Source organism: Mus caroli, unplaced genomic scaffold (genome assembly GCF_978045245.1).
Source record: "Mus caroli unplaced genomic scaffold, Mus_caroli_1 scaffold_3, whole genome shotgun sequence".
NCBI classification, from domain to species: domain Eukaryota; kingdom Metazoa; phylum Chordata; class Mammalia; order Rodentia; family Muridae; genus Mus; species Mus caroli.
This window is the reverse complement of record NW_028227258.1, coordinates 92,494,943-92,503,532: the sequence shown is the minus strand read 5'-3', so window position 1 is coordinate 92,503,532 and position 8,590 is coordinate 92,494,943. Positions and strand designations below refer to the sequence as shown.

Sequence of the window (8,590 nt, the reverse complement as noted above, 5' to 3'; positions counted from 1 at the left end):
TATATGGTGTGTGTGAGTGTGTGAAGTGTGTGTGTGGTGTGAGTGAAAAGATAACAGAGATGTGTAGGAGTGTGGGAGTTTGAGAAAAGAAAAGGGCACAGGAGAAAAGCAGAGTGTGTAGGAGAGTTAGAGTGCTTGCAGCCTCATGCAGAGAAAGAGAGAGACAGAGACAGAGACAGAGACAGAGAGACAGACAGAGAGAGAGAGAGCTAGAGCAACTTTAAGCCTTGGAACATTACCCAAAACCCTTTTCTCTGTGCGTTTATTATGCACCTTCCAGATAACCCTGCTTCCATTTTAGAACTCTGATCCTGTGATGAGGCTGGACCCCAGCAACGAACCAGCTCTCCCATGCTCACACCTCCTGGACCAGCTTGCCTGTGGCCCCTGCCACCAGAGTCAGCTCTACTGTGCTGGCCAGGTGAGGTGCAGGGCCTGCACTCTTAAGTGCTGTGGCTGGTGAGCAGCAGGGACAGCTCATCTGATCTCATGTCCCCAGGACCAACTCTCCAAAGATGCCCAGGCAAGGTTTGGGGCAGGTTCTGCACAGCCCCTTGACATCAATGTCCCCCATCCCCCAGCAGACCACTGACATGTGCCTAGCTTTTGATTGTAACAGACCCCTGCTGCTGCAGGGCTACTAACCCAGATGTGACACCTGGTGGCATCGCAGGCCAGGAGCCTACCATGAGGTTTTGAAAACAAAATCATGAACATTCGATTTTACCAAATGAAGACTCAGGAGTCAGATGCTGGGGTGAAAGCCTGCTAGCTCAGAGAGGCAGAGAAAGCACCCAGCTGACCTTCCTCCTCAACCAATGTCCCAGAAGGGAAAACCAAACCAAACCAAACCAAACCAAACCAAACCAAACCAAACCAAACCAAACCGAACCGAACCGAACCGAACCAAACCAACAACAATAACAACCCAGTTTCCCTTCTCCACACTGTCTTAAAAACCCTTCCAACTAAATGTCCCTCCCTTCTACTTCCTGTTCATGTCTCTATCCGTCCTCCAGACTTCCTCTCAGTCTCCACGGTTCACTCCCTGTCAACCGGGTTGCTTGCTTGGCCTCTTGACCTATGGTTGACTTATTCAATCTTGTTTACAATAAACAGAAAGCTCTTGGATTAAAGTCATGTACCAGGGCTGAGACACACCACAACTAGAGACAGGTTTTCCCAGCATACAATCTTGGGGTTAACAGTATAATTAGATATCCTGTAACAACTCACATCGGGTTGTTCCTCAGTACCCTCACATTTCCAGTTCTGCCTCTTTTCACTGTGCACACATTCTTCTGTTTCTTTCTCTTCCATTTCTCCATTACCTACTTGTTCCTCTTAGTGGCACCAGGGTCTCTGAGTGTCTGGGGTCATCTCAGGAGTGGTTTCTGGAGTGCTATGCCCCACCCGTGCATTGTGACACCAGGAAGGGGTCATCTTGGGCATGGTCTGTCCTCTTTCTCCAGGTCTGCACGCACGGTGCCAGATTGCTAGTAATCTCAGACTAGCTCTCTGTATGGGCTCATGCACTAGACTGGTAGTGGTCTCGAGCTCACTCCTCACCCAGGCCCATCTGTGTGGCCTCATGCCTGGGACTGTCTTTCTCACACTCACTTCCATCTGGAGCCTGAAGTCTCAGGTGGGATCTTTTTGTCTCCAACTCGCTACCACCTCCAGTCTATGCAGCCTCAGATGGAATTCGTGTTGCCTCTGGCTCACTTTGTGCCCTGAGAACCTGTATGGATGGATGGTCCTCTCAGGTTAGCTCCCTGCCCATGCTCCCTGGTGCCAAGCTGGTGGGTGATTTAGGCTTTCCTTTTTCAGGGAATCTTAGGCTACTAATCATTCAGTTATTCACAGGTCAGAACACTGAACATAGACATGGGCTTTCTCCTCTCTGCCACCTAGTGGTGGATATGTGACCCAGCAGCCACTTCTGCAATGCCTCTAAGGGCAGGCAATACTGGACTTATTAAAAAGGGGAATGTTCCAAACATTGTCTCTGTAACTCTTTCCATGGGTATTTTGTTCCCCATTCTAAGAAGGAGCAAAGTATCCACACTTTGGTCTTCCTTCTTCTTGAGTTTCATGTGTTTTGCAAGTTGTATCTTGGATATTCTGTTTCTGGGCTAATATCTGCTTATCAGTGAGTGCATATCATGTGTGTTCTTTTGTGATTGGGTTAATTCACTCAGGATGATATCCTCCAGAGGGATCCATCCCATATATAACCACCAAACCCAGACACTATTTCATATGCCAGAAAGATTTTGATGACAGGACCCTGACATAGCTCTCTCTTGTGAGGCTATGCCAATGCCTGGCAAATACAGAAGTGGATGCTCACAGTCATCTATTGGATGGAACACAGGGGCCCTAATTAAGGAGCTAGAGAAAGTACCCAAGGAGCTAAAGGGGTCTGCAACCCTATAGGAGGAACAACAATATGAACTAGCCAGTATCCCCGAGAGCTGTTGTCTCTAGTTGCATATGTAGCATAGGATGGCCTAGTCAGCCATCAATGGGAGGAGAGTCCCTTGGTATTGTGAAGATCATATGCCCCAGTACAGGGGATTGCCAGGACTAGGAAGCAGGAGTGGGTGGGTTGGGGAGCAGGGCAGAGGATGGTATAGGGGGCTTTGGGGATAGCATTTGAAATGTAAATGAAGAAAATATCTAATTAAAAAAAGGGGTAATGTTGTGGCTGGCAAGTACCACTAAGCTTGATGACCTGAGTTCAATTATCTAGAACCCATGAGGTGGAAGGAGAGGTCTTCTGACTTCCATATACACAGTCAGTCTCTCTGTGTCTCTGTTTGTATCTCTATCTCCGTGTCTCTGTCTATGCCCCAAACCCCCATGCATGCATATATATGAACACACAGAGTAAATAGATAAATGTAAATTCTGAGTGGAATATTCTACTTAACTTTGTTACTGACCTAGAGTGACAGGCTTCTTTTCCTTCAGCGGGGAGAAGAAACTGACATGGTCCCTCAGTGTAGCAAGGGTCTCTTGTGGCTCTCCCTGGAATGGCATGGATAATGGGGCTCCCTGAGCCATGAGCTTTGGAGACTTGTCTTCTTCCAATTGTGAGCCTTCCCTGTTCACTTGGTGTCTGCTTCACTTACAAAGTTTATTTCTTCCTACATCCTGTAAGGTCCAGTTACTCCTTGCACCTTCCATCCCATGTGACATTCATTATGTCATCTCGTCCTCTGAGATATGGAGGACAGTGGGCTGTCCTTTTCCCCCCTGTTTTTCTTTTTTCTTCTAAGTTTTATGTCCTATGTCCTTCCAAGCCTGTCTGCTTTGGTACAGGAAAGATTTTAGATGCACAGCAGAAATTAAAGGATAGAAAAAAGCCTGAAGAAGCAAAACCCCAAACCTTGCATTGTGTTGTTTCTTCTTGCAGCTGCCTTTCTAATTCTAACTCTTCCAGGCAGCCGTGGCACCAGCACATAGAAACATTACAGGAGTCATAGGAACATGGCGGCTCAGCAGCCTCTTATTGGGTTAAAGAGGAGGCAGTAGGTCTGTAAGGATCATGTCTTCAAAGCATCAGACAATGACCATGACTTCTTTATTTAGTAGAAAGAGGAAAAAAATGAGAGTCAACAGAATGGTAGATCTTTGATTGACCTTCAAGGACATTGCATAAACTAAGGGTATAGTTGAGTGGTTGAGCACATGGTTGTCTGGGATTCAATCCCAAGCAGCAAACACAAATCAAACCACCCCAATGCCCTCCCTCCTACAAATACAACTGAATGAAACACAACACACCACAGTGGCACTTGATGTGACATCCTCCTACTCCTGCTCCCACACGGGAATATGACCAAAGAGTCAGTTGAATCTACTAAGGCTATGGAACCTTGGCGTATGACAAGGGGGTTAAGGGAGAGTCTGCAGTGGTTGGGATGGGGCAGGACGCAAGGGCCTCAGAGCATCAAAGAAGAGGGAGGCTAAGCAGATACAGTGGCTGAAGAATTATCAGAAATCTTGAGGAATAACTGGCTTTTCATGGGGTGTGCTGTTATTAAGTGCAATACAATTAGACACAAAGATGAAGGAAACAGTGAGGTCACCAGGGTTGTAATAATGCACGGCTTTGTGATTAAGTACTTATTAGAACCAAGACGTAGAAATAAATTGGACATTAAAGCTGACAGTGTGGTGTCAAAGATCATCGTAATTTAAACTTCTTTTTCCTGCCAAATAACTTGAGACTTCTTATTTCTGAGTAGTCATCAAGCTAATTTACATTTCATTGAAATAAGTTTGATTTATATAAAAGCATTTCAGGAAGTTGTCATTAATTTCTAAAAGAGAAAAATGAAGATCTATCAGTCTGGGACAATAAAATGACCAGAATTTTCGATAAAACGAGAAAGGATTTTATTGTAGAGTATGAGATGTACCCGGAGTTTCCAGGAAGGCTGAGGGAGAGACCTACTGAAGCAAGCAGGTGTAATGGCAGTCAGGATCATGGCCAAGACCACACTGTAGACCCAGCCTTGGGTAAGAACACTGTTGCTTGTACAAGGTCTCAGACATCTCAGCTTTACCATTGCTAGCCACAGCCCAGAACGTTGGTGGGACATAGCTGCTAATGCCCCCATTCCTCTGATAGACTTCAAATAACCCTTTAGCATTTTCAAATGGAAACATATTCAAAACTTTAATAATAAGAAAAAAAATTAAGTCATAGTAAGACACTGTTTATTATTAGGATTGGCAAAGCCCTCTGAAGTTGTTGGAAAGTAAACTTCTTTTCATGTTGCTACTGAGAACACAAAAGCATCTGGGGGGCAATTTTGTTAATGCATACCAAAAATACATATGCATAATATTTCTTCTAGGGATTTATTCCAATAATACATTAAGAAAATACAAAATTACATAGACACAGAACTCTTTATTGTAACATAGTTTGCTTTCTAAATGTAGAGGCAAAATTCTATGGTGGGCCCAAGAGTTTTGTATCTTGGTGTATGACTCGTGCAATCTCTTTTTAAGTAGAAGCAGATTCTGTGGGTATCAGGGTATCTGTCTCATCCCCCTCAGAATTTAGTTACATAATACAGTGAAGGTTAATGAATTTTTAGATGTAATTAAAGTCTAATCAATTGAATTTGAATTAATGAAAATGTAGATTATGCTAGGTATCCCTGCCTTGCTATGTGAGCCCTTCAAAGAGTCTCTTAACAGCTTTTGAGAAATAAAGTTCTGAGAATACCTGCAACACAAGCTGGGGAGCTTGGGTTGTTGTGAAGATCTGCTAAGAGTAATTCAGTTGATAGTGGCCAAGAATATAGGGAATTCACTTTATAACCACAGGGAACCAAACTCCCAGAAGCCTAAGGACCTGGGTGAATCTATAGCCTTGCTTGATACATTAATTTTACCCTGTGAGATGCCAAGTAAGGACTTAGTCTACTTGGGCCTCAACTCCTGATTCTCAAAAGCTCTGAGATAATAAATTTGTATCATTTATTCATCATTATTTAAACATGTATGTCTGTGCACCACAAGTGTTACAGGTTTCTGTGGCACCTAGAAGAGGGCTGAAAGATATTCTGGAACTGGACCACGTGGGTGCTTGGAACTGAACCAGTTCTTTGGAAGAGTAGCCAATGAGCTGATCCATTTCTTTTTTTTTTTTTTTTTTTTTTCCGGTATCAGCAGCAGCAGCAGCCCTGCAACTCCTATTTATTAAGCACTTTATGGGTAGTATTGCCAATCCTTACAAGAACCTTGAAAAACAGGTATTGCTATCTTGATTTACAGGAACAGCCATTGAGACTCTGGGGGCTTCAGGAACTTGACCAAGATCACACAGAGTTAAGAACAGAGGCAGAATCCACGGCCTGATCCATCTGGATCTGAACCCGTACTCGCGCTTCTATGAGAGAAAGCCCTAGGGCACCCACACGGGTTATCTACATCTCAGTCTCCTGCAAAGTGTCCTCAGTGACCCATCAGGGCCCTTCCCAGAGGGACAGTGAGTAGAGCAGACAGAAGAACTCTCCTTCCTGGGGAGACTGGGGGGCACTATGGCTCTCACCTCCCCCGTTCTTGTAGCAGAGATAGGGAAACCTCCAGACGTTGCCTAAGCCAATGATCTCCCCAGCCACCGACAGCACAAACTCCATCTTGTTGTTCCAGTGCTCCCGTTCCAAGGTACCATCTTCCTCCACTTTCTCCATGACTGGACACACTGGCTTTGTCTCTCCATTACTGGTTGTTCCCGAGGCCCTGTTCTCCATCCCACCTTGGTGAAGTTTCTGCCTGAGGTCCTGTCGGAGAATTCTCCCGCTGATCCATTTCTTTACCCCCAAATTTGTATTGTTTAAACACAAGTTGTCAGATATATAGTGGTTTGTTACAAAGTAACTGAACACCAGTTACCAGTATCCAGAGGTAAACAAATACTACTAAATGTCTAGTGGAGGACAGGTGGAATACATCAGGCAGATCCACTCAATAGAGCCATGTAAAAGAAGTAAGAAAGATCAAAGGGAGGCATGGCATGAAACCTTCAGAATAGGAAAAAGGAATATGGGTACAAGTACATCAATATTTATATTTTCAATAAGAAATAGTAGAGACATAAACCAACCCAAATTTAAAATGGCTCCCTAGAGAGGGAGTCAGGGCCAAAAATGAGGAAATAGGATTAATGAGAGAATTTTGTGAATATTAGTTGTATGCTATTTAATCACTGTGGGAAAAATACCTGGGGGAAAATCAACTTAGAGGGAGGAGAGGGTGATTTTCTTCCACTTTCTAGTCCTCAATGGGTTGGCTTGGATGTTTGTGGTGAGGCAGCTAACCTCAGGGCATTAGAAAACAAAGTCAGGAAGACATCAGCTCTCTTCTCAGAACACATGCCCAGTGGTCTCTCTACCTTCCATCAGGCTGGACCTTTCCAAGGCCCCCACTGCCCAGTAGCATCACAGGCTGGCTACTAATGTAAGGGGTTATTAATGAAAACAAGAATTAATTACTAAAAGGGATGCTTAAGCATCCAACACTAATGGGAAAGAGCGCTGCTTTGCACATGACATTTTCTGCCTTTCTCTAGGAAACTTGTCCAGATCTTTCCAGAGGCCAGTTGCAAGCACAAGACTCACCTCATTACATATAGGCAAACAGAAGGCCTGGTTGTCTAGTTCCTCTCATCCAGTTGCTTTTGATAGGATGCAAAATTACACAGAAAATATGAATTCTTTAAAGTGACTCTAAAGGTAGTATAGTTTGACTGTTCCTCCAAAGTGTGGTGTTTCTGTGTTATAGATTTATATATTTGCCCTAAACAACCAGTAATAGGCTGGAAGAATTTCATACCCAGGAACTTCATACAAAGAGGCTGAAAAGCAAGACAAGAAGAAACAATACTCAAAGAAGTGGGAAAAAGGGACCATTCAAAAAAATTAATTTGCAATAGATCTAGATATAAATGCAAGACATGTAAAAACTTTTACAAGATATATGGAACCTACCAGAAAGTAATGGTTTCTCAGATATAAATCCCAAACCACAACATTTGAAATGTAAATAAAGAAAATATCTAATTAAAAAAAGAGAAGGTTTTAATGGGATTGTTTTGGTCAAAGTTAAAAACTTGTATATTTCAAAAGACACACTCAAGCAAATGGAAAGAAAAACAACAGAATGAAAATTTGCAAAGTTTATGTCAGAGAAGAGTTTGCATCCAAAATACATAACAAGCTCTCATAATGCCACAGTAAGGAGTCAAATCCCCATCAAAACAGGGAACTGTGTTTCTCTCCAGGTGATGTGAAATGATCACAAAGATGCTCAACCTCAGATCTATGTGCATAAACATTACAGTGAGAGATCACTTCAAATAAAATATACTTGAAAGAGAAATGGGAAGTCGCAGGCCCCGCTGGCATGTGAAGAGAGTGTACAACTGCACAGCCTCCTTGGAAAAACAGTGTGGCAGCTGCTGAAAGGATTAAAGAAAACTAAAAGAAGACCAGCGATGCTTTTTCCACATATCCACCAAAACATGGAAACAAATCTTGAGAAATACTTGCTCAGAAATGTTCAGCCTGACTCAAAATAACTCCAAATTGGAGTCATTCTAAATGTCTGTCAGTGGAGGAATGGATGAACAAACTGTGGCATTTCCTCAAAATATATAGTCATTGAGAGTAATAAAATACATTATCAGCATAGGCTACAATGGAGATAAAACATGGAAATATGCAAGATGAAGGCAGAAAACCTGGAAGATTGTATATGACTTGAGGCTTTCTATATATGAACCTATTACAGCCTCCCCTAAAGGCCAGAAGTAAATTAGTGTGAGTATAAGGAAAACAATGGAATGAAAGTTGGGAGAAATATTGAAAAAAAATGTTGATGGATATGGAGTTTCTTTGGGGGAATAACTAATGAAAATGTTCTAGACTTCCTTGTGGTGATGATCACAGATTTTCACGACTGTAAGTGATTGAAGTCTGTAGTTCATGTGAACTGTATTATATGTAATGTATTTCAAGAAAGCAACAATAAAAATAGTGTCTGATGGAGTTGTGAGGAGTTTACA

The 8,590-nt window shown here is 42.9% G+C and overlaps 1 non-coding gene and 1 pseudogene across 1 annotated transcript; both read right to left on the bottom strand.

The window, feature by feature from the left end:
* Positions 1 to 1,832: 1,832 nt before the first annotated feature.
* On the bottom strand, positions 1,833 to 1,964 carry LOC115030754 (small nucleolar RNA SNORA17). The gene has a single exon (XR_003836348.1). It is a non-coding gene; the product is annotated as a small nucleolar RNA SNORA17 (small nucleolar RNA).
* Positions 1,965 to 5,990: 4,026 nt separating this feature from the next.
* On the bottom strand, positions 5,991 to 6,319 carry LOC147005622 (sodium- and chloride-dependent GABA transporter 2 pseudogene; annotated as a pseudogene).
* Between the last annotated feature and the right edge of the window lie 2,271 nt (positions 6,320 to 8,590).